Below are 22,564 nucleotides of genomic sequence, written 5' to 3'. Positions count from 1 at the left end.
GCTTTGCGGTGTACGAGTGGCTTAAGTGCATGCAAAATTTCCTCCCCATTGTTAGGATGTCTTGCAAATGGGGGAAACACTTCAGGAACCGCTTGACAACCAGATTGAACACGTGTGCCATGTAGGGTGCATGGCTGAGCCTTCCTTATCGCAGTGCAGACAAGATGTTCTTCCCGTTGTCAGTCACCATGGTTCCCATTTCCAGTTTTCGTGGAGTAAGCCATGCTCCGATTTCTTTATGAATGACTTAGCAGTTCCTCCCCTGTGTGACTCCGTTCACAAGGCAAACCATGTGAAAAACAGCATGACACTGAAGTGCCCTGCACACATGGTATGCTGAAGGGGCACTGAGACTTGTCCGTGCAGTGGTGGCTGAGGACACTGTGGAGGATGAGGAGGCCGAGTCGCACACTGTCACAGGACCAACGGCCTGAGAGCGTGGAGGAGGAAGCAGCATGAACTGTTCAAGTTGGTGTTGTGGCTGTGCAGGAACCACATTCACCCAGTGGGCCGTAAAGGATATGTATTGTAACTGACCATAGTTACAGCTCCAGACTTCGGCTCTGCCATGCACTTTAATACACCGACAGGCTCAAGGACTGGCCCACCATCTCTTTCACAGAATTGTGCAGGGCTTTTACTGTCTTCTTCACAAAGAAATGACGGCTTGGCACTCTCCATCTCAGCTCTGCACAAGCCTGCAGCACCAGCAACTTGGACAGGAGCACATTCAGTAAACTGTTGTTTATTGGACATGGCTTCGCCAATGGATTGCTGGCGAAATGACTGACTAAAAGTAGGAGGAGCAGGAGCATCTGGAGCGATAGAAGAATGTTATGACACACAGATCCCTTCGGCTGAGATGGTGAAGCCTTGGCTGGCTGAAAGAGGGAGCTGCGTGCCACTGGGTGATGCAGCAGGCTGGACCACCGAATCGGAGGTTCTCCCAGGCCACTGGGCCGTGGTGCCAACATTAGGACCCTGGCCACGCTTCACTTTCTGCCGACACATCTTGCATGTAAACCTCCTCCGGATGCTTAATGAAAACCTGCCACCCCGCTGAGTAGCTGATTTTCAGTCCCCTCTAATTGACTGCTACTGCCGCTGTCTCCAGGAACCCCTGTTCCACTACCTCCTGGGAAGGTAGGCTGCCGCGAAGCAGGTTGGCTTCCCTTGGTCCCGTTTGAGTCCATATTTCCACTTCTGCCACCATGCTGACTGCCAACCATGCTACCACCTTGCTGGCTCAGCTGCTGCCTCACGGGCAACCTGCAATCCTCTTCTCCTGATCATGATGAAGCCCCTTCTGCACCCCGCTCCCAATTGCGATCGGCTTCATTATCTGCACGTCACTGATGTCCTCCTTAGGTTCCTCAACAGTGTCTGCTTCAGGACCCTGAACGCTGGCAACACCTCCTCCAACGTCACTCTTCTCATCACTACTTGCCCGCCTCGCGGAGGAAGCAGCAGATGTCTCCTCCACTTCTTGGCTGGGCAGTAGCTGCTGACTGTCCTCTATTAGATCGTCCTCACTGAATAGTGGAGCTGAACACCACAGCATAAGATACTTCTGTAGGGGAGGGAACAGCATAGGACAGAGGCAATGAGTGGACAGGGACTGCTCCCAGGCAATGCCAAGTGAGGGTTGTGTCTGAAGAAGTCACCAACTGTTGAATGGGGGTATCAGATGTCACTTGTGATGAAGTGGATGACCGTGTTAACCAATCGCTGATGGCAGATAGGTTGCTGGTCGAGACACGACTGCTAGCTATACCGGGAGATCAGGCCTCTTACTGCGACTCCTGCCTCTGCCTGCACCTGATGAATTTAGACCTCTGCCACTCCTCTGTGCACGTCCTGGCACTTCTCTGTCTGACAAACTTATATGAGGGGAGTACAATACGCTTAAAACAGTATTTGTTTAGAACAGCAGCAGGTGTTTACTTTTGACTGGCCTTTTACAGTAACTAGGCCCTTAAGACGTTATCAGGAACATAATGGTACAACACTTAAATGTACGTATTTGGTATGCACTTATGAGGGCAGAAAAATGCGGTATAGTACACTTAAAAAAGTATGTGTACAACACCAGCCGGTGAGTACTTTTGGCTGTCCTTTCACAGTATCTAGTCCCTTGAGACTTTATCAGGAATAAAAATGTACAACACTTAGATGTATGTATGTGGTATGCACTTATAAGGGCAGAAAAATGCACTACAGTATGCTTAAAAAAGTATGTGTACAACACCAGCCAGTGAGTACTTTTGGCTGTCCTTTCACAGTATCTAGGACCTAGAGACTTTATCAGGATCAAAATGGTACAACATTTAGATGTACATATTTGGTATGCACTTATGAGGGCAGAAAAATGTGCTACAGTACGCTGAAAAGGGTTTTTGTGCACAACACCAGCAGTAGATACAAGTGCTGCAGCACACAGTCGCTGTGTACTACAGCCAAAATTGCACTTTCTCAATCTCACTTGACTAGGAGGTAAATCGCTGCTGGAAAAAGCTTTTCTGTGTAACAAACAGGTCTGTCTGTCCCTATCTATCTCTCTGCAGTGTAAGGATGAAGTGACTGGCCTCAATATGGCTGCTGATTACCGTATATACTCGAGTATAAGCTGACCCGAATATAAGCCGAGGCCCCTAATTTTACCCCAAAAACCCAGGAAAAGTTATTGACTCGACTGTAAGCCTAGGGTGGGAAATACATCATTCCCCCATGTAATCATCCAGACCCCGCCATCATCCCCCCCTTCATCATCACCGTCTGTCAATCCCTTCATCAGTGGTCTTCAACCTACGGACCTCTAGATGTTGCAAAACTACAACTCCCAGCATGCCCGGACAGCCATCGGCTGTCCAGGCATGCTGGGAGTTGTAGTTTTGAAACCTTTGGAGGTCCGCAGGTTGAAGACCACTGCGGCCTTCCTCATCACTCCCCCCCCCACCCTTCATCATCACCGCCTGTCAATCCATTCATCAGTGGTCTTTAACCTGCGGACCTCCAGATGTTGCAAAACTACAACTCCCAGCATGCCCGGACAGTTTTGAAACCTCTGGAGGTTTTGTACTCTTTTGTTTTGTACTCACCTCCCCTCGGCGGGAAGTTAGGGTGAGCTGGTCCGGGCCATCTATGCTGCAGGGACCGTCCGGTGGGGATGGTTAGTCATTGCGGGCTTTCCATTTTCACCAGGGGGGGCCTCTTCTCCGCGCCCGGCCTCGGACTAGTGACGTTGCCTTAACGACGACGCACAGGGATGTTACGCATGAACGTCCCTGTGCGTCGTCGTCAAGGCAACGTCACTAGTCTGGGGCAGGCCAGGAGGGCGGAGAAGAGGCCCCCTCGGTGAAAATGGACAGCCTGGAACGACTAACCATCCCCACCGAACGGTCCCTGCAGCATAGATGGCCGATGGCTGTCCGGGCATGCTGGGAGTTGTAGTTTTGCAACATCTGGAGGTCCGCAGGTTGAAGACCACTGATAAGGGAATGACAGGTGGAGAGTTCACTCGAGTATAAGCTGAGGGGGGCGTTTACAGCACGAAAAATCGTGCTGAAAAACTCGGCTTATACTCGAGTATATACGGTATATAGTGTTGTGACATCACAGGGGTGATTGGCTGCTGATAGGCTGCATCCTGCATGTGATTCAGGGTCATCTCGCCTACCCTTGTTCCCGCCTTCCCAGGATTTTTTGCTCCATGTCCTGGACCGCACTAAATGGAGTTTAATGAAGCGATTCGCACAATAGAATTGTGGTGATATTCGCATTCGTTGCGAATCAAATTTTTCATTAAATTCGTAACTAATTCGGATTCGTCAGATTCGATTCGCTCATATCTAACGATTAGCTCTGCTCCCGAAAGAATGTGGTATCTCTAGAGCCACCTATTGGAAGAAGCTTTAAACTAGCCCAAACCAAAGCTTTGAAACATGAGCAGAGATTTTAGCCAAGCCATATTTTCCTCCAAATAGAAAACACACTGATCTGTAAATAGATGTTTCAGTTTCTTGTAAGGTACTGGTTGGCTGGGAGAGTAGCCTTTAACATAGTTCTTGTGAAGATCTCCAGCTGGCATGGGTAGTTTTACAAGCCAGGAAATGCTACCTGGGAACAGTATTCAAAATAATGCTACTCCAGAAGTAAGAAAGCTGTCTCTCTAATGGCACCTACAAGCAACTACCCTGTAAGGCAGTGAACGACCCATATGCATACAGTGATTTGCCGATACTGCATATTTTTTACATTCTAGCATCAACTGACTGCTATCTCCATGACTCAAATAAATCAGATAAATAAACGAGTCAGTGTGTAGTATTTGCCTGTCCCTACAAAGACATGTATTAAAGGCCCAACTAACACATAAAAATGACACTATCCTGTTGTTTAGACTAATTCAGATCAAGCTGGCGTGTTGGTGCATTCTTTATGTAAAAAAAAACTTTTGGGACAAGTGGAACTCAATGACTCTGACCAAAGCTGAAGTGATTAAATAAAAAAAAATATTGTGTTATTATAGCTATATATTTAGTGCCTAGGTTGAGATCAAATTGTGCTTGTGTAATGCTGGATCAGGGAAACCTTTCCATTACCCTTTATTTGAAAAGCCTTTACTGATCTACTGTTGTATGATCCTGTTTTTGTCACTGAATGTACCATACCCTGACAACATACATGAAGAGCAACACTAATCATGTCTTGGCTGCCCATGTACACTACAGATGTGGCACTAAACATTGCCTCTATATAGACTACAGGAGGATGATAGTCTATATAGAGGCAATGTTTAGTGCCACATGGGTAGTGTACAGTGAGACCACAAAGAGCCCTGAGATAGAAGTAGGCCTGAACTTGTCCACTGAAATACACTTGTGGGCTGAAAACCTGGGGCAAGGGATGGTGTGCTTGAGTGGAATCTGTGAATTGAGACACCAGAAGTTGAAGCAGAGGTCCAGAAGTATAGGTGTGTTATGTGCAGCAAGGCCAGAGTGTTGTCACCAAGAGACAGTCAGTGGCCCTCATTTACTAAGAAAATCGGGTTGTAAGTCTATGTTGCTTTCTTACCCGACTGCTTTTTTCCCCTGGTATTTATTATTATGTCGCATCTTGTTTGTCGCACGTGGGTTTTGTAGGTTTTGGTTTCCAACTCCTCTGAGCTGTCGGGAAAAAAATCCACAACAATTCAACAAATTCGGGTTGGAAACCTTAATAAATACGTGGGAAAGCTCAGAAATGTCGGGTAACGCCCCTTTTTCGGGTTTGGGAGAATCCACATCGGGTCTGTCGGGAAAAAATGTCGCATAGTGTCGCAGACTGGCGCACGATGTCTGCGACATGGCGCAGACAAAGATGCGACAAAAAAACCCGACAAAAGAGGTCGGGTTTAGAATAGTAAATGAGGGCCAGTGTGTTGGTCTAGGAGAGTGTCATAAAGTCTGGTTAGGCTTTGTGAGACCTCAGCCTTGTGAAAAGCCAAATAAAACAGACTGTGTGAGCTGTGTGAGGCTTCATCACTGTAAAGAGTCATAGCTAAGGTAGTGTAGTCTATGTTAGGCCTAAGCCATGTAGGGTATTCTAGTTAGGTCAACAAAGTCTGTGGGTTCCCATTGGAGGATAATATACAGGGGGAGAACAAGTATTTGATACACTGCATATTTTGCAGGTTTTCCTACTTACAAAGCATGTAGAGGTCTGTAAATAATTTTATCATAGGTACTCTTCATATGTGAGAGACAGAATCTAAAACAAAAATCTAGAAAAACACATTTTATGATTAAAAAAACTATTATTAGCATTTTATTGCATGACATAAGTATTTGATCACCTACCAACCAGTAAGAATTCCAGCCCTCACAGACCTGTTATTTTTTCTTTAACCCCTTGGGGACCGAGACCATTTTTTTGACCTTAAGGACCAGAACATATTTTTTGCACATGTGACGATTGTCACTTTAAGTATTAATAGCGCTGGCATGCTTCTACTCATGAATTTGATTCCGATATTGTTTTTTCGTGCCATATTCTACTTCAACATAATGGTAAATTTTCGTTGATACTTGCACCATTTCTTGGTGAAAAATTTGAAAATGTCATGAAAAATGAGAAAATTTTGCCTTTTTCGAACTTTGAAGCTCGAAAAAAATATTTGAAGCCCAAAAAATTATACATTGATTCTCATATACAATATGTTAACTTTATGTTTGCATCATAAAGTTGACATGTTTTTACTTTTGGAAGACATCAGAGGGCTTCAAAGTTCAGCAGCAATTTTCCAATTTTTCACAACATTTTAGAAATCTGAATTTTTCAGGGATCAGTTCAGTTTTGAAGTGGATTTGAGGGGCTTTCTTATTAGAAATACCCCATAAATGACCCAATTATAAAAACTGAACCCCTCAAGGTATTCAAAATGACATTCAGAAAGTTTGTTAACCCTTTAGATGTTAAACAGGAATAGCAGCAAAGTGAAAGAGAAAATTCAAAATCTCCATTTTTTACATGAGTTCTTGTAGACCCAGTTTTTCAATTTTTACAAGGGGTAAAAAGAGAAAAAGCCCCCCAAAATGTGTAACTGTGACGATCCGTCTTGGGGATTAGCTCTGGGATCGTCCTGGACCACGCCACAGGATGCGTTTCTTCTCAATAAACCAGCAAACAAACGCTTATAATGCAAATCTGGCACCTTGCCAGTTTTATTAGACAGGTTGCAGGGTAAGAAATAAACAAAAAAAACAGGAACAAAACCAAATCCTAGACAGTCTGGTCACTGACTAAACAGATCAGCTTGTCCTGACTAACAACCGCTGAGCTTCCCTCAGCCGGTTAAACATATGTCCCCTGCAACCTTCTACTGACAATTCATGGCAGTCTCTTTGAGCCTCTCATAGCTCGGGCTGTGTACTCCTCAGCAGGCTCTGTCTCTTCCCTACAGCCCACATGCTGTCTCCTAGGAAGAGCCTAGATTAGACTGAGTCTCCATCTCATATACACTTCCCTTCCTTCCTGCCTCATTACCTAAGAAGCAGGTGAGAGCTTCTGCAGAGTGAGCCAAGGAAATACACCCTTTCCTTGCCACACTGCCACAGTAACCTAATTTCTCTTGAGTAAGGAAATACCTCATATGTGAACGTAAAGTGCTCTGTGGGTGCACTAGAGGGCTAAGAAGCGAAGGAGCGACAATGGGATTTTGGAAAGTGAATTTTGCTGAAATGTTTTTTGGGGGCATGTCACATTTAGGAAACCCCTGTGGTGCCAGAACAGCAAAAAAAAAAAAAAACACATGGCATACTATTTTGGAAACTACACCCCTCATGGCACGTAACAAGGGGTACAGTGAGCCTAAACATCTCACAAGTGTTTGACGACTTTTCACTAAAATGCAGTTTTAGGCAATAGGAGAAAATACCCCCCAAAAGTTGTAACCCCATTTCTTCTGAGTATGGAAATACTCCATGTGTGGACGTAAAGTGCGTTGTGAGCGCACTGCAATGCTCAGAAGCGAAGGGGCCACATTTGGCTTTTTGAAAGGAAATTTGTCTTTTTTTTTTTTTTTTGGGGGGGGGGGCATGTTGCATTTAGGAAGCCCCTATGGTGCCAGAACAGCATACTATTTTGGAAACGACACCCCTCAAGGCACGTAACAAGGGGTACAGTGAGCCTTAACATCCCACAGGTGTTTGACGACTTTTCATTAAAGTCGGATGTGTAAATGAAATTTTTTTTCACAAAAATGCATTTTTTTCACAAAATTTACAATTTTTATAAGAGGTAATAGGAGAAAATGCCCCCCAAAATTTGTAACCCCATTTGTAAAGAATTTGTAACCCCATTTCTGGAACTACCCCATGTGTGGACATCAAGTGCACTGCGGGTGAACTAAAATGCTCAGAAGAGAAGGAGCCCCATTTGGCTTTTGGAAAGCAAATTTAGCTGGAATGGTTTTTGGGGGGCATGTCGCATTTAGGAAGCCTCTATGGTGCCAGAACAGCAAAAAAAAAAGTCCCACATGGCACACTATTTGGGAAACAACACCCCTCAAGGCACGTAACAAGGGGTACAGTGAGCCTTAACACCCCACAGGTATTTGACAAATTTCCGCAAAATTTGGACATGAAAATACATTTTAAATTTTTTTTACTAAAATGCTGTTTACCCAAATTTTTCATTTTAACAAGGGGTAATAAGAGAAAAAGCCTCCCAAAATTTAACCCCGTTTCTTCTGAGTATGGAAATACCCCATATGGGGATTTAAAGTGCTCTGCGGGTGAACTACAATGCTCTGAACAGAAGGAGCGCCATTGGGCTTTTGGAGAGAGAATGTGTCTTGAATTGAAGGCCATGTGCGTTTACAAAGCCCCCATGGTGCCAGAACAGTAGACCCCCCTTCCCCACATGTGACCCCATTTTGGAAACTACACCCCTCACGGAATGTAATAAGGCGTGCAGTGAGCATTTACACCCCACTGGCATTTGACAGATATTTGGGACAATGGGCTGTGCAAATGAAGAATACAATTTTTCATTTTTACGGACGACGGTTCAAAAAATCTGTCAGACACCTGTGGGGTGTAAACGCTCACTGCACCCCTTATTAAATTCTGTGAGGGGTGTAGTATCCAAAATGAAGTCCCATGTGGGGGAGGTCCACTGTTCTGGCACCATGGGAGCTTTATAAATGCACATGGCCTTCAATTCCAGACACATTCTCTCTCCGAAAGCCCAATGGCGCTCCTTTTGTTTTGATCATTGTAGTTCATCGGCAGAGCACTTTACATCCACACATGGGGTATTTATATACTCAGATGAAATGGTGTTACAAATTTTGGGAGGCTTTTTTCCTATTACGCCTCGTGAAAATAAAAAAATTTGGATAACAATTTAGTGAAAAAATTCTAAATTTTCATTTTCACATCCAACTTTAACAAAAAAATTCAAACACCTGAGGGGTGTTAAGGCTCACTATACCCCTTGTTATGTTCCCTGAGGGTATAGTTTCCAAAATGGGGTCACATGTGGGTGTGGGTTTTTTTTTATGCGTTTATGTCAGAACCGCAGTAACCTTCAGCCACCCCTATGCAAATCACCTCAAATGCACATGATGCGCTCTCACTCCTGAGCCGAACATTTTATGTCCACATATGGGGTATTTCCATACTCAGAAGAAATTGTATTACAAATTTTGTGGGTCTTTTTTTTCCTTTTACCTCTTGTGAAAATGAAAAGTATGGGGCAACACCAGCGTTAGTGTAAAAAAAAATAATAATAATTTACAATAACATGCTGGAGTAGACCCCAACTTTACCTTTTCATAAGGGGTAAAAGGAGAAAAAGCCCCCCCCCCCAAAAAAAAATAATTTGTTAGGCAATTTCTCCCAGAGTATAGAAATACCCCATATGTGGCTCTAAACTGTTGCCTTGAAATAAGACAGGGCTCTGAAGTGAGAGAGCGCCATGCGCATTTGAGGCCTAAATAAAGGATTTGCATAGGGACGGACTCGGATGCAAGAATTAGACTTGCCTCCGATACCAAAATTATCCTACGGCAGTGTTTCCCAAACAGGATGCCTCCAGCTGCTTCAAAGCTCCCACCATGCCTGGACTGTCAATGGCTGTCCAGCAATACTGGGAGTTGTTTCACAACAGCTGGAGGCTCTCTTTTGGAAACAGTGTCGAATGAGACATTTTTTTTTATTTGGGGGGAGGGGGGTAAATGTGTAGGGGTATGTGTATATGTAGTGTTTTACTTTTTATTTTGTGTTAGTGTAGTGTAGTGTTTTTAGGGTACATTCACACAGGCAGGGTTTACAGCGAGTTTCCTGCTGGGAGTTCCTTACTGATCTTCACTGCTGCCTCCGCCGCCGCCTCCTTACTGCAGCCGGACCCACCGCTGCCTGTTGCCGGTCATTCGCCGCTGCCTGTCGCCGGTCCCTTGCTGCTGCCTGTCGCCGGTCCCTCGCCGCTCCGGCACCTGCAGCCATCTTCCCCCCAGCTCTGCCCGGACATCCAGGGCTGGGCAAAGTTGGGATTTCAACTTTAACCATCCCTCCCCCAACTTCCATTGGTCGGTCAGTCCTAACCAACCAATGGCAGGGGATCGCTCCTATCCTTCGGGATGGTTGGAGCTGTCTCTGACATCATCCCTATTTCCCGGGCTATCGGGTCATTAGAGACTGCTTACAGGTAATAGCCGCAAATCGCCGATCTGAATTAATCGGCGATTTGTGGCAATCGCTAACATGGGGGGGTTCTCAGGACCCCCCAGGTATTGCCACGGGATGCCTGCCCACGCGGGATGCCAGCCGCGCGGCAGGGACCGAAATACAGGTACGCCCTTGGTCCTTAAAGGGGTATTCCAGGATTTTTTTTTATTTGACTATGCTACAGGGGCTGTAAAGTTAGTGTAGTTCATAATATACTGTAGTGTCTGTACCTGTGTGTGACAGTTTTCTCACAATTCTTCTGTGATTTTCACTCACTTCTGTGATTTTTCCCAGCTTGCAATGTGGCTGAGACCTGACTAACTAGTCAGCTGATGACAGGGAGCCTGTCTGCTTCAATGGGTGGAGGGATCAATCCGCAACTAATGCAACGGATGTAGGCACCCTGATTGACAGCCACACTGATTTGAATGGATGCAGCTCATTTATGTTTCAATGGTTGGGGTGGCTGATGTGTGGGAGGGAGGAAGATGGAATTATGGGATTTGTATTCAAAAAAAGAAAAGTCAACCAGGAAATACTAGTTCACAAACAGCTAGCCACAGTGTTAAGGTAATCTCACAACATAGCCATTTAGCCCCAAGACAAGCGCAGATCCTTCCTAAGCATGTCCATTACTGTCTGCCAGGTACATACTAAAATCACCTTATGGTGGATAACCCTTTTAAGCACCAGGGCGCAAGGGTGTACCTGTACGCCCTTGGTCCCCAAGAGGTTATGAAGCCCTCCTGTTCTTCACTCATTACCTGTATTCACTGCACCTGTTTGAACTTGTTACCTGTATAAAAGACATCACACACTCAATCTAACAGACTCCAACCTCTCCACAATGACCAAGGACAGAGAGCCGTGTAAGAATATCAGGGATAAAATTGTAGGCCTGCACAAGGCTGGGATGGGCTACAGGACAATAGGCAAGCCGCTTGGTGAGAAGGCAACAACTGTTGGTGCATTTATTAGAAAATGGATGAAGTTCAAGATAAACGGTCAATCTCCATCGGTCTGGGGCTCCATGCAAGATCTCACCTAGTTAGGCATCAATGATCATGAGGAAGGTGATGGAACAGCCCAGAACTACACAGCAGGACCTGGTCAATTATCTGAAGAGAGCTGGGACCACAGTCTCCAACAAAACCAACAGTAATGGTCATGGATTAAAATCCTGCAGCGCACACACAAGGCCCCCCTGCTCAAGTCAGCGCATGTCCAGGCCCATCTGAAGTTTACTGATGACCATCTGGATGATCGAGAGGAGGAAGGGGAGAAGGTCATGTGGTCTGATGGGAAAAAATAGAGCTATTTGGTCTAAACTTCAATTGTGTTTGAAGGAAGAAGAAGGATGAGTACAACCCCAAGAACACCATCCCAACCGTGATGTGTGTGTATGTATATATATATATATATATATATGTGTGTGTGTGTGTGTGTGTGTGTTGGTATCATTGCTAACATTTTTGTAGACATGTTAGAAGATTTATTAATATTTTCTTATATGTAAGCATTTAGAAACTTCAGAGCATGCCTGCCTGCAAAGGGTGTCTAGAGCGAGTGGCTTGTAACACAGTTGCTTTATTTCATTGCTCAAAGACCACACACACATAAATGTGTGCAACAATTAAATGTTCCCAAAAGAAAATCAATAAGGAGGTATTGCTGCCTGCTGTACCTGTAACAATTACTGCCATTGTATGAATAGACTTACAGAGTGTACCTCCTGTTCTTCAATAATTGTTTTTTATTCTTACATGGAAAGATGAGCTTGCAAGATGAATTCTCTCCACAATCAACACTATACGAAGGCACACTACATAACACAGACGACTGTCAGCTCAAGGACAACAGACTGATATTTTTTTTACATTGCAGCCTAATAACATTTAAAAAAGAAAAGTTGTCCTTGAGATTATTTGTAATGATTTCCTTCGTATTGTTTTTGTTTTCGTACTTTTACCAGATTACAAAAACTTTGTACGCTTTGTAAGAAGCCAAGGAAGGTGTATATGAGGCAATACAAGCAGTAAAATAGAATAAACCCATAAACTTCATGACACGTACCTCAAAGAGATTTATTGATAATATTTATAAATTTTTTTTGAGGTACAGTCCCCAGACATATCACATAAGTTTAAAAGGGAGAGAGCTCTGTCTCTTAAAGAGAAACTGACAGAGCAAAAGTACTAAACCCAATATACTAAGTTATAGTGCCAGTAAATAGGTGTAAAAGAGGGGTTACTCACATAGGTGTATTGTGTGTACTAGGTGTACTGTTTCCTGAGTTCTGCCCATTCCTAATTCCGTTGCCATTGCACAGTTTTGGGAGAGAGCCAGTTTGCTGAGCTTCCCTGCCTCATCAATATTCACTCCCCGTCCGACAACTTCCTGAATATGCAAACTTCATGACTCTCACGTCATTAGGACATGAGAGCCTGCGAGAGAGGGTGAGTGCTCTGTTATGGTTGCAGAGCGCAGGCGCTGCTGTGAGGGCTTCTTCTTTGGGGGCCTATTTTACAAATTTGGGGGGGTTTGTTTTTATATCGTAAAGGTTACAGTAAAACTAACATATCTGTATTCTGCGGGTCATTTGCATCACAGTAATACTCAATTATAAAGATTTTATAGTTGTATAGTTCTTTTCTGTCTGACCACAGTGCTCTCTGCTGACACCTCTGTCCATGTCAGGAACTGTCCAGAGCATTAGATGTTTGCTATGGGGATTCGCTCCTACTCTGGACAGTTCCTGACATAGACAGAGGTGTCAGCAGAGAGCCCTGTGGTCAGACAGAGAAGAACAACTCAACTTCCTCCCTAGTATTTAGCAGATGATAAGTACTGGATGGACTAAGATGTTTAATAGAAGAAATGTACAAATCTGTTTAACTTTTTTGTACCAGTTGATTTAAAAAAAATTGTTTTCCACTAGAGTACCCCTTCAACCCCTTAAGAACCAAGCGTTTTTTAAATCATTGAAGAAAACACAATATTGAAGAAAAAAACACAATTTTGTAATTTTTGGGAGCTTCCGTTTTCGCAGTACAATTTTTGATAACAATTACACCTTATCTTTATTATGTAGGTCCATACAATCAAAATGATACCCTACATAGGTTTGATTTTGTCGTACTTCTGGAAAAAATCATAACTACATACAGGAAAATTAATACGTTTAAAAATGTCCTCTTCTGACCCTCGTATGGGGTGGTATGAGGGTTCATATTATGCATCGTGATCTGAAGTTCTTATTGATTCCATTTTTGTTTTGATCAAACTTTTTTTTTATTTATTTTTTATTTATGGTTTGGAATTTTTTGGCCCGTACGCCATTGACAGTGTGGTTTAATTAATTATATATTTTTATAGATCGGACATTTACGATGGCGATGCCTCATATGTTTATCTATTTTTTTTACAGTTTTTTTTAATGGGAAAAGGGTAGTGATTCAGACTTTTATTAGGGAAGGGGTTAAATCCCATTTATTAACTTTTTTTTACACTTTTTGTCTGCAATGTTATAGCCCCCAAAGGGCTGTTCAATGCTGCGCTTGATTGCTCAAGCCTGGATCTCAGGCTTTGAGCAATCAAACGCCAATCGGACAACATGGAGCCAGGTAGGGAGCCTCCCGCTGTCCTCTCAGCTGTTCACTTTTTACTGTGGCGGTCCTGAGCAGCTCCACTAAGCTAACCGGCAGCATATTTTCCCGCTTTAGATGCCGCAATCAACTTTTATTGTGGCGTCTAAAGGGTCAATACCGGACATTAGCCAGAACGGCGATGTCTGGTATTAGCCACGGGTTCGAAGCATGCTCAGCTTGTGAGCACGCATCACAGATCGGGAGCCGGCCAGAGACGAAAATATACGTCGTAAACTTTAAGGGGTTAAGCAATCGTCCGTTCTTCCCCACAACCTGTCTGTAGCTCTGCGATGTAATCGTCCCCTAGACCCCAGGGATGATCGTTATTTAATGATAAAATGCTGTGATGGTTATTGATCACGGCATTTAACCATTTAAATGACAGACAGCAGAGCCAGCTCCAACGTCCGTCATTACTGGCAGATGTCAGCTTCTGATAGCAGCGGGGATCTTCCGGTTATGACCCACTGGTCTCCGTAATATTCCCTTCACCTGACCCATAATGTACCAGTACATCATAGGTCAGGAAGGGGTTAAAGGGAAATTGCCACCACAAAAATATAATCTAATCTGATAGCATAATGTTATAAAACAGGAGTAGTGTTGTACTGAACAAACTACCCTAGTAGTAAGGAGCCATATATCAACTCAATAGCTAAACCCCAAGGCCGGAGCCCGGGGTGTAAACCCCTATTGCTTACCCCTTAAAAAATAACTTTTATTAATTATTGTTGAAAGATATCTCCCAACTACAAAATAAGGTTAAAACTGACAACCAGGTGATCCAAATATAACAGTGAGTTCGTTATGTGGGAGCAGTCTCCTCTTAAGTAACTAGGTAGCCCTGCAGGGGCTACCTATTATAAGGATCAATTTGGTGTCGCTTAAAAGATCCCACAATTGCCGCCTCTACATGTTTCGCCACCTCCGCGGCTTTCTCAAGAGGCAATGGTGGCAATGACAATAATTAATAAAAGTTATTTTTTAAGGGGTAAGCAATAGAGGTTTACACCCCGGGCTCCGGCCTTGGGGTTTAGTTATTGAGGAGTAGTGTTGCTCGCGAATATTGGCAATGCAAATTTTATTTGCGAATATCGCAAATTCGCAAATTTGCGAATATTTGTGAATATAGCACTATATATACGAAATTACGAATATTTTTTTTTTCACAGTACACATCAGTGATCATCCCTCTCTGCTTCCAGCTTGTGTGGTGTAAAGAAGGCTCTAATACCACTGTGTGAGACTGGCGCACAAATTTTCGCATATGCGAAAATTTACATACGTTAATGCTTGCATATGCGAATTTTCGCTCATGTTAATTTCCGCATATGCTAATTTTCGCATATGCGAAAATAAAACGCAAATATTACGAATATGTGAATTTAGCGAATATATGACAAATATTCATCCATATATTCGCGAAATATCGCGAATTCGAATATGGCCTATGCCGCTTAACACTAAACAGGAGGAGCTGAGCAGATTGATATATTGTTTTGTGGGAAAGTTTCCAGGATAATTTGTCGTTTATTCATGTAAATCTCTGCTCATTCTGGGCCAAGTAGTTAAATGGGGGGTCCTACTCAGTGATTGGCAACTCCCTATAAGCATGCTTATACACAGATAGCTGAAGAAGGACCACACACATCACTACTCAGATATACATGAATAGATGACGAGTAATACTGCATTTTCCCCACAAATTTATATATCAATCTGTTTATTTCTACCTGCCTTATAACATGCTGCCTGCAAATAGGACTTCATTCATTCATTTTTATAGTGGAAGGTTTCTATTCTGTTTTTGAACTGTTGCCTCGAGCTATCTGATCATGATCTGATTAGATATCTGATATAATGATCATGAAAATGACTGACAATGCTAGCTCTCATTTCATCTTCTGTTTACATTGTTCAGTTTATATTCTATAGGTTTCCACTTTGACTTTGCTAAAGGCAACTATGTACACTCAATAAATATTATGCAGGCCTCCAGAAACCCCATTACTGCTGGAAAACTTTTTTTTTTAAATGAACTGGTGCCAAAAAGTTAAACAGATGTGTAAATTACTTCTATTAAAAAATCTTTACCCTTCCAGTACTTTTTAGCAGCTGTATGGTACAGAGGAAATTATTATCTTTTTGAATTTTTTTTGTCTTGTCCACAGTGCTCTCTGCTGACACCTGATGCCCGTATCAGGAACTGTCCAGAGAAGGAGAAAATCTCCATAGCTAACCTATGCTGCTCTGGACAGTTCCTGATATGGGCATCAGGTGTCAGCAGAAAGCACTGTGGACAAGACAAAAAAAGAAATTAAAAAAGAAAAGCATTTCCTCTGTGGCATACAGCTGCTAAAAAGTACTGGAAGGGTAAATATTTTTTAATAGAAGTATTTTACAAATCTGTTTAACTTTCTGGCACCAGTTGATAGAAGATAGAATGCGGGGTCACGTGCTGACTCCGCGTCATATCGCATCGGTCCCGGCGGCCATCAATGGCCGGGACCCGCGCCTAATACCGGACATCACCGATTGCGGTGATGCCCGGTATTAACCCTTCAGACACGGCGATCAAAGTTGATCGCCGCGTCTAAAGTGAAAGTAAACTTTGACGGTTAACTCAGTGGAGCTGTTTGGGACCGCCGCAATGAAATTGCGGTGTCCCGAACAGCTTGCTGGACAGCTGGATCACTGAATGACTGTCCGATCGCTGAATGACTGCTCCGTTCCTAAGATCCAGGCAGGAGCAATCAGGCGGAAAAAATGAGCCATAATATGGATTTTTAGGTGCAAAATTGAAAACTTTATGATTTTTATAAGGGGATGAGGAAAAAATGAAAATGCAAAAATGGAAAATACCCTGCGACATTAAGGGGTTAAATATGGTATAAAAACCTGCAACATTTCCACAACACAATGAGCATGTTGTTTCTATGCAGATCTTTTCCGCTAAGTGTAGACAGTTTTGAATATACCACTCACATGTACTGTTCTGTAAAATTTCAAAGATTTTGATTTTCATTTCATGGTAAGCAGCAAAGAACATTTAGTTTTATATTCTGACATAATACAAGCCCACTGAGTTTCATAACCTCACTTTGTATGCCACATAATATGCCTCATTTACTTAGCTGAAATCGACCAGTTTTTGTCAGGTTATTTTGGCGCAGAGTGTCTGCGACATGTCTGCGCCAGTCTGCGACAATCTGCGCCTGAAAAATCCGACAAACGCGACATTTCACTGTGAAAAGCCGAAAAAAGGGGCGTGGTCTGTCATAAAGTAAAAAAAAGGGGCGTGGTTTCACAACTCAACCGATTTACTATTGAAGTCACAGAAAATCCTGTGGATGAATGACTGGAAATTTCCACCTAGAAAAAGCTGGTCAGAAAATGTTCCCGACTTTTCCCAATAGTAAATAGAGAGGAATCCTGCAAGTCTGAAACAACATTTCCCACTAGTAAAATCGGGGTTAGCATACCCCTTCGTCAGATTGACAAATCTGTCAATCTGAAGAAGGGGTATGCTAACCCCGAAAGGCGTTGTTGTATACTAATAAAGCTTGAATTCGTATCCACCTCCATGACCTGGTTGTGAGACTTCCTTGGACCTCCGAGCGCCTGATGAAAGGTCACCTTTTCTATTATTAAGCTCATCAACAGGATCTCCTTTTGGATCCATCCTGAAGACCTATAGACTTGCACGGATTCCTTCATGATTACCTCAAACTGAGGTTATATGCGTATATACTATACGCTCCAGGTGAGCGGCCATCTATTAGACCCCTTAGTTTGGGTTTTTTGAAATATATTTTTTAGGGTAATGCACTAGGCACCTTTTTGGGCCCTTTCTCTTTTCTTCTGCTTACAAAGTCTGTCAAGGCATGCTGGGAGTTGTAGTTTTGCAACAACTGGAGGCACACTGGTTTGTAAACACTAGCATACACACACACACACAACCGGGACTTCAACTCCCAGCATGTGTCATTCAGGAGTCCCCCCCTCCCCCTTCACATATAGGGGGAGATTTATCAAAACCTGTGCAGAGGAAAACTTGCCCAGTTGCCCATAGCAACCAATCAGCTTGCTGCTTTAATTTTTATGAAGGCCTGTGAAAAATGAAAGAAGCGATCTGATAGGTTGCTATGGGCAACTGGGCAAGTTTTCCTCTGCACAGGTTTTGATAAATCTCCCCCATAGAGATCATTCCCAGTATGAGATTTATTCTCCTGCAGTCCATACATCCCCAGCCCGTGCACCTTCTCATCCTCCCCTTCAGATAACACTTATCTTCTCTGTGTTCCTTCTCCTGTGCAGACCTGCGTCCTCAGAATACAGAGCAGGGGGAGGGGAGGTGAGGAGCTGTGTACTCAGCTGGATGAGATGAGGGGGCGTGGCTTATTCCTCTCATGCAGACAGAGAAAAAAAAGCTGTGACATCTTGTCCACAACAGACTCAGAACTGTAGACAACAGTAAAAGAAAACACTCAGAACTACAGAACTTCCTGCCCAACAAACAGGTAAAAAAAAGACACACATGCTGCCAAAACATATAACACATGTTTATTGCAAAAAAACTAAACTTACAAAGAAGATGCCATATAGTCAAAAAAATCAACCACCGGAGTACCCCTTTAATTAAACTCCATTTAGTGCGGTCCAGGCTCCAGGGCATCTAAAATGGTGGATCCACATGTGAGGACATGGGGCAAAGAATCCTGGGAAGGCGGGAACAAGGGTAGGCGGGATGACCCTGAATCACATAGAGCATGCAGCCTATCAGCAGCCAGCCATCCCTGTGATGTCAGAGCCCTATATAATCGGCAGCCATATTGTGGCCAGTCACTTCAGCCTTTCATTGCAGAGAGATATATAGGGACAGACAGCACTGTGTGTTGGCCAGAAAAGCATTTTTCCAGCAGTGATTAACCTCCTAGTCACATCAGCGTTCTGTTGCACAGAGGGACAGAGAGCAGTGTGTGTTGCACAGAAAAATATTTTTACAGCAGCGATTCACCTCCCAGTCACTACAGCATTCTATTACAGAGAGGGACGGAGAGCAGTGTGTGTTGCACTGAAAAGCATTTTTACAGCAGTGATTCACCTCCCAGTCACTACAGCGTTCTATTACAGAGAGGGACAGAGAGCAGTGTGTTGCACAATGTGTTGCACAGAACAGCAGCGATTCAGCTCAAGCACAAATCCTGCCTAGAAGCACTGATAGGGAAGGGAGTGAGATTGAGAGAGAGTGCAATTTTGGGTGTAGTACACAGCTGTGTGTTTCAGCACTGGTGTGTACTGCTGGTGTTGTGCACTGGAGCGCATTGTCCTCCCCTCATAAATGCATACCACATACGTACATCTAAGTGGTGTTCCCATTAAAGTCTCAATGTCCTAGATACTGTGAAAGGCCAGGCAAAAGTACACACCGGCTGGTGTTGTACACAAATACTTTTTTAGGGGGCGTTCCCACCTGGCGTATACGCAGCCTATTTCACGCTGCGCAAAATTTGTGGCAGCAGCGGGAAATGCGCTGTAAATTCCTCGCTCACTATACACACAAGGCTTTCCGGCGGCAGCCCTATGCGTGTTGCGAGTTTTAGAGGTGGGGCCGTGTGCTGGCATGACGGTGACGCGTGGCTCCACCTCCAAAACTCACTACACATATAGGGCTGCCGCCGGAAAGCCCTGTGTGTATAGTGAGCGAGGAATATGCAGTGTATTTCCCGCTGCTGCCAAAAATTTTGAAATACACTGCATATACGCCAAGTGGGAACGCACCCTTAAACGTACTGGAGCGCATTGTCCTCCCCTCATAAATGCATACCACATACATGCATCTAAGTGGTGCACAATTTTGTTCCTGTTAAAGTCTCAAGTACACACCTGCTGGTGTTGTAGACAAATACTGTTTTAAGCGCAGTAGAGCGTATTGTACTCCCCTCATATATGCACTAAGTATGTCAGGCAGAGAAGTGCCAGGACATGCACAAAGGAGAGGACGAGGCCTAAATTGATCAGGCAGAGGTCGCAGCAGACTAGGGGCAAGTGGCAGCAGCAGTCGCAGCTAGAGGCCTGAGCTCCGGATATCAGTTAGCGGTCATGTCTCGACCAGCAACCCATCTGCCATCATTAATTGGTTAACTCGGTCCTCCACTTCATCCCATGTGACATCTGACACCCCCAGTCAACAGTCAGTGAGTTGTATAGCAATTATTTCTTTAAATTATATGAAATATTATTTAAAAATGTACAAGCCACATGCAGATTACAGGCGTCGCTATTAGAATCACTGCTGCAGAGCATCTGGATGTGGCAGCAGGGTCGGGGGACCATATGGTGTCACAATTGAGGATATTAAAGAGATTTTTTATTTACATTTTTATTTAATTTAATTTTAATGTATTTAAATTTTTTTTAATCCTTTTTTGAGGACCCATTGGAGGGCAAGTCTGGTGCCAGCAGCCGTGGTTATTCCAGCTCCAAGAAGTGGAAGTGTTAAGATTTTTAAGTAGAAGAAAATTACAAATCTGGATAAAAAATTTTGAAACCAACTGGTGGCAAAACATTAATCTCAGAGCTCCCCTCACCAGGTTTATGGAAATTTCTACAACTTAAACTGCCCCCCTTTTAAATCACCCTTGATGACCTTGTCACATATAATACTACCTCTTTTTTTTTAGCACTTTTATCACAGATTTTAGAGTTTTTTGAAGTTTGTATTTTTTGCACTTGCATGTTCTGTAATCAGGGCTGTAGCTCCGATGAGGTGAGTGAGGCGATCGCCTCAGGTGCGCTGTTGCAAGGGGGCGCAAAGGGGGTCCAGCACACATTACACTCTGGTGAGAAATCTGTCGCTAACGTTTTTCGATTTTTCTGCCCAGGCCTGCACACCTGTGAGTCACAGACGTGTAGCTCAGGTGGGAGGGAAGTCTGTGTGCAGTGCCGGGATGGGTGATGCTGCAGCTCTGGACTCTGGATTCTTCCCTGTCCCTCAGCAGAATGATGTGGATGGAGGGAAGGAGCAGGGGCAGCGCTGACAGAGGCCTACTCAGCTTCAGGTAGTGCACACCCACCCTTCTTTCACTCCTCTACACCTCTCTGTCACCCCCTCGTAACCTCTCTGTAACCCCTGGACACCCCTCTGTAATCCCATACACCCCTTTGTCACCCCTCTAAACCCCTCTGCCACCCCTGTACACCCCACGGTTACCCTGTACACCCCTCTGTCACCCCTCTACACCCCTCTGTCAACCCTGTATGCCCATCTGTTACTCATGTACACCCCTCTACACCCCTGTCACCCATGTACATCCCTCTGTCACTGTGTGGGGTAAGGCTGGTTATAAGAGCCTTGTAGTTTGCAGACTTTGTTTAAAGATGTTTCATAATTTATTTAAAAAAAAAGGGTCTTGTAAATGTAATCAATAATCATAATTTATTTTGCATTGTGGGAAGGCTGGTGGCATTGTGTTTGGAGGAGGCTGGAGTCATTTGTAGGGAAAAGGGGAGGATAATGCTGGAAAAGTGCAGAGCCTAATACTAATATGTTTGTGTTGCAGGTTCCGCCCAAGAGTTTTGGCTGGAACAGATTATCATGATGTCCTGTGCCAGATGGGGAAGAAAAAAAGAAGAGAATGACTCTGATCTGTGAATATGTCATTTGTGAGTATGTAATTTTGCTGCATAAAACCGTACAGTAATTTACATAAAAAAACATACTTAAAAAACTATTCGGTAAGGGTGTCCTAATTTTTTTTCTCCAAGGGGTGCCCCAAGCCAAAATGTGTGTGTGTGTGGGTAAGGGGGGGGGGGGCACAATTTTCTGTTCTCGCCTCAGGAGCAAAAATACTTTTTTTTTTTTATACTTTATGAAAAGTTTCTTGTAAATTTTGAAATAAAATTTAATAGAATTTAAATAAGTAATTTTTATCCATAAAAACCAGGTAAGAAGTCTAGAACGGAAGGTAACTCTTGCCACCACATTCTCATGGCATGAAGGACATTTCCAAAGGAATCTGCATGTCATACTGAATAACAGTATCATTTCACTAACACAGCACACACCCTATGCGTGTAACAGCAAGGCAAAGTGTTCTACACCCCTATTGAGGCTCTCTGTAGCCCAGTAATAGCCGTTTTTTAATAGTTATTCGCTGCAAATAAATTCGCACTGAACCAAATTTTTTCGGAAAATGCGGCGAATCGGCCAAATCAAATTTTAAAAAATGTCATTCATCTCTAGTGTATATAATAGCCAAAAACTATAGAAATTAATAAATAAACATAAATATCATTAGATGGCATAGCAAAGAGGTATAGAGAGGTTTCTACATGTTTAAAATTTTGTACTAAAAACACAGAACATTTCATCTTGAAGAATATAATGTAATGTGTCATTTTAAGTGTAAAGTAATGTTCAACTCTTTATTCTTTACATTAAGATTCAAAGTGAGTTGAAAAAGTGAGGGACTTGTAGTACAGGCAGTCACTAGGATTAGTATCACAGCAGCGACAGTGGAACCTCTGGCCCTGGGGGAACTTTTAAGGTAAATACAGCAAGAAGTGCACTAGTAATGAAAGTCTCAGTCCCCTGGAGCTTACCCTGCGTTGCATAGTAAATGAAGGTGTCCGTGCTGCTCACAGTGCAATAAGGTAGCCACACAAGGGTTTAACAAAACAATTGAACAGTTATTTACTGAAGTCAAT

At 43.5% G+C, this 22,564-nt stretch overlaps 2 long non-coding RNA genes across 3 annotated transcripts in view; both read right to left on the bottom strand.

Moving 5' to 3' along the window:
• LOC130361793 (uncharacterized) overlaps positions 1-22,564 on the bottom strand; it is a 409,253-nt gene that overhangs the window by 108,984 nt on the left and 277,705 nt on the right. The gene's annotated exons all lie outside the window — the stretch shown is intronic.
• The window catches only part of LOC130361795 (uncharacterized), a 144,375-nt gene that overhangs the window by 22,631 nt on the left and 99,180 nt on the right, over positions 1-22,564 (bottom strand). The window contains exon 1 of one of the 2 annotated variants that reach the window (XR_008891159.1): positions 5,686-5,760. The exons of the other annotated variant lie outside the window; for it this stretch is intronic. This is a non-coding gene — a long non-coding RNA (uncharacterized LOC130361795). Of the gene's footprint in view, positions 1-5,685; positions 5,761-22,564 lie in introns of those variants that run through there. 2 annotated transcript variants of the gene reach the window in all.

Source organism: Hyla sarda, chromosome 3 (assembly GCF_029499605.1).
Source record: "Hyla sarda isolate aHylSar1 chromosome 3, aHylSar1.hap1, whole genome shotgun sequence".
Lineage (NCBI taxonomy): Eukaryota > Metazoa > Chordata > Amphibia > Anura > Hylidae > Hyla > Hyla sarda.
This window is presented reverse-complemented; position numbering and strand designations above follow the sequence as displayed.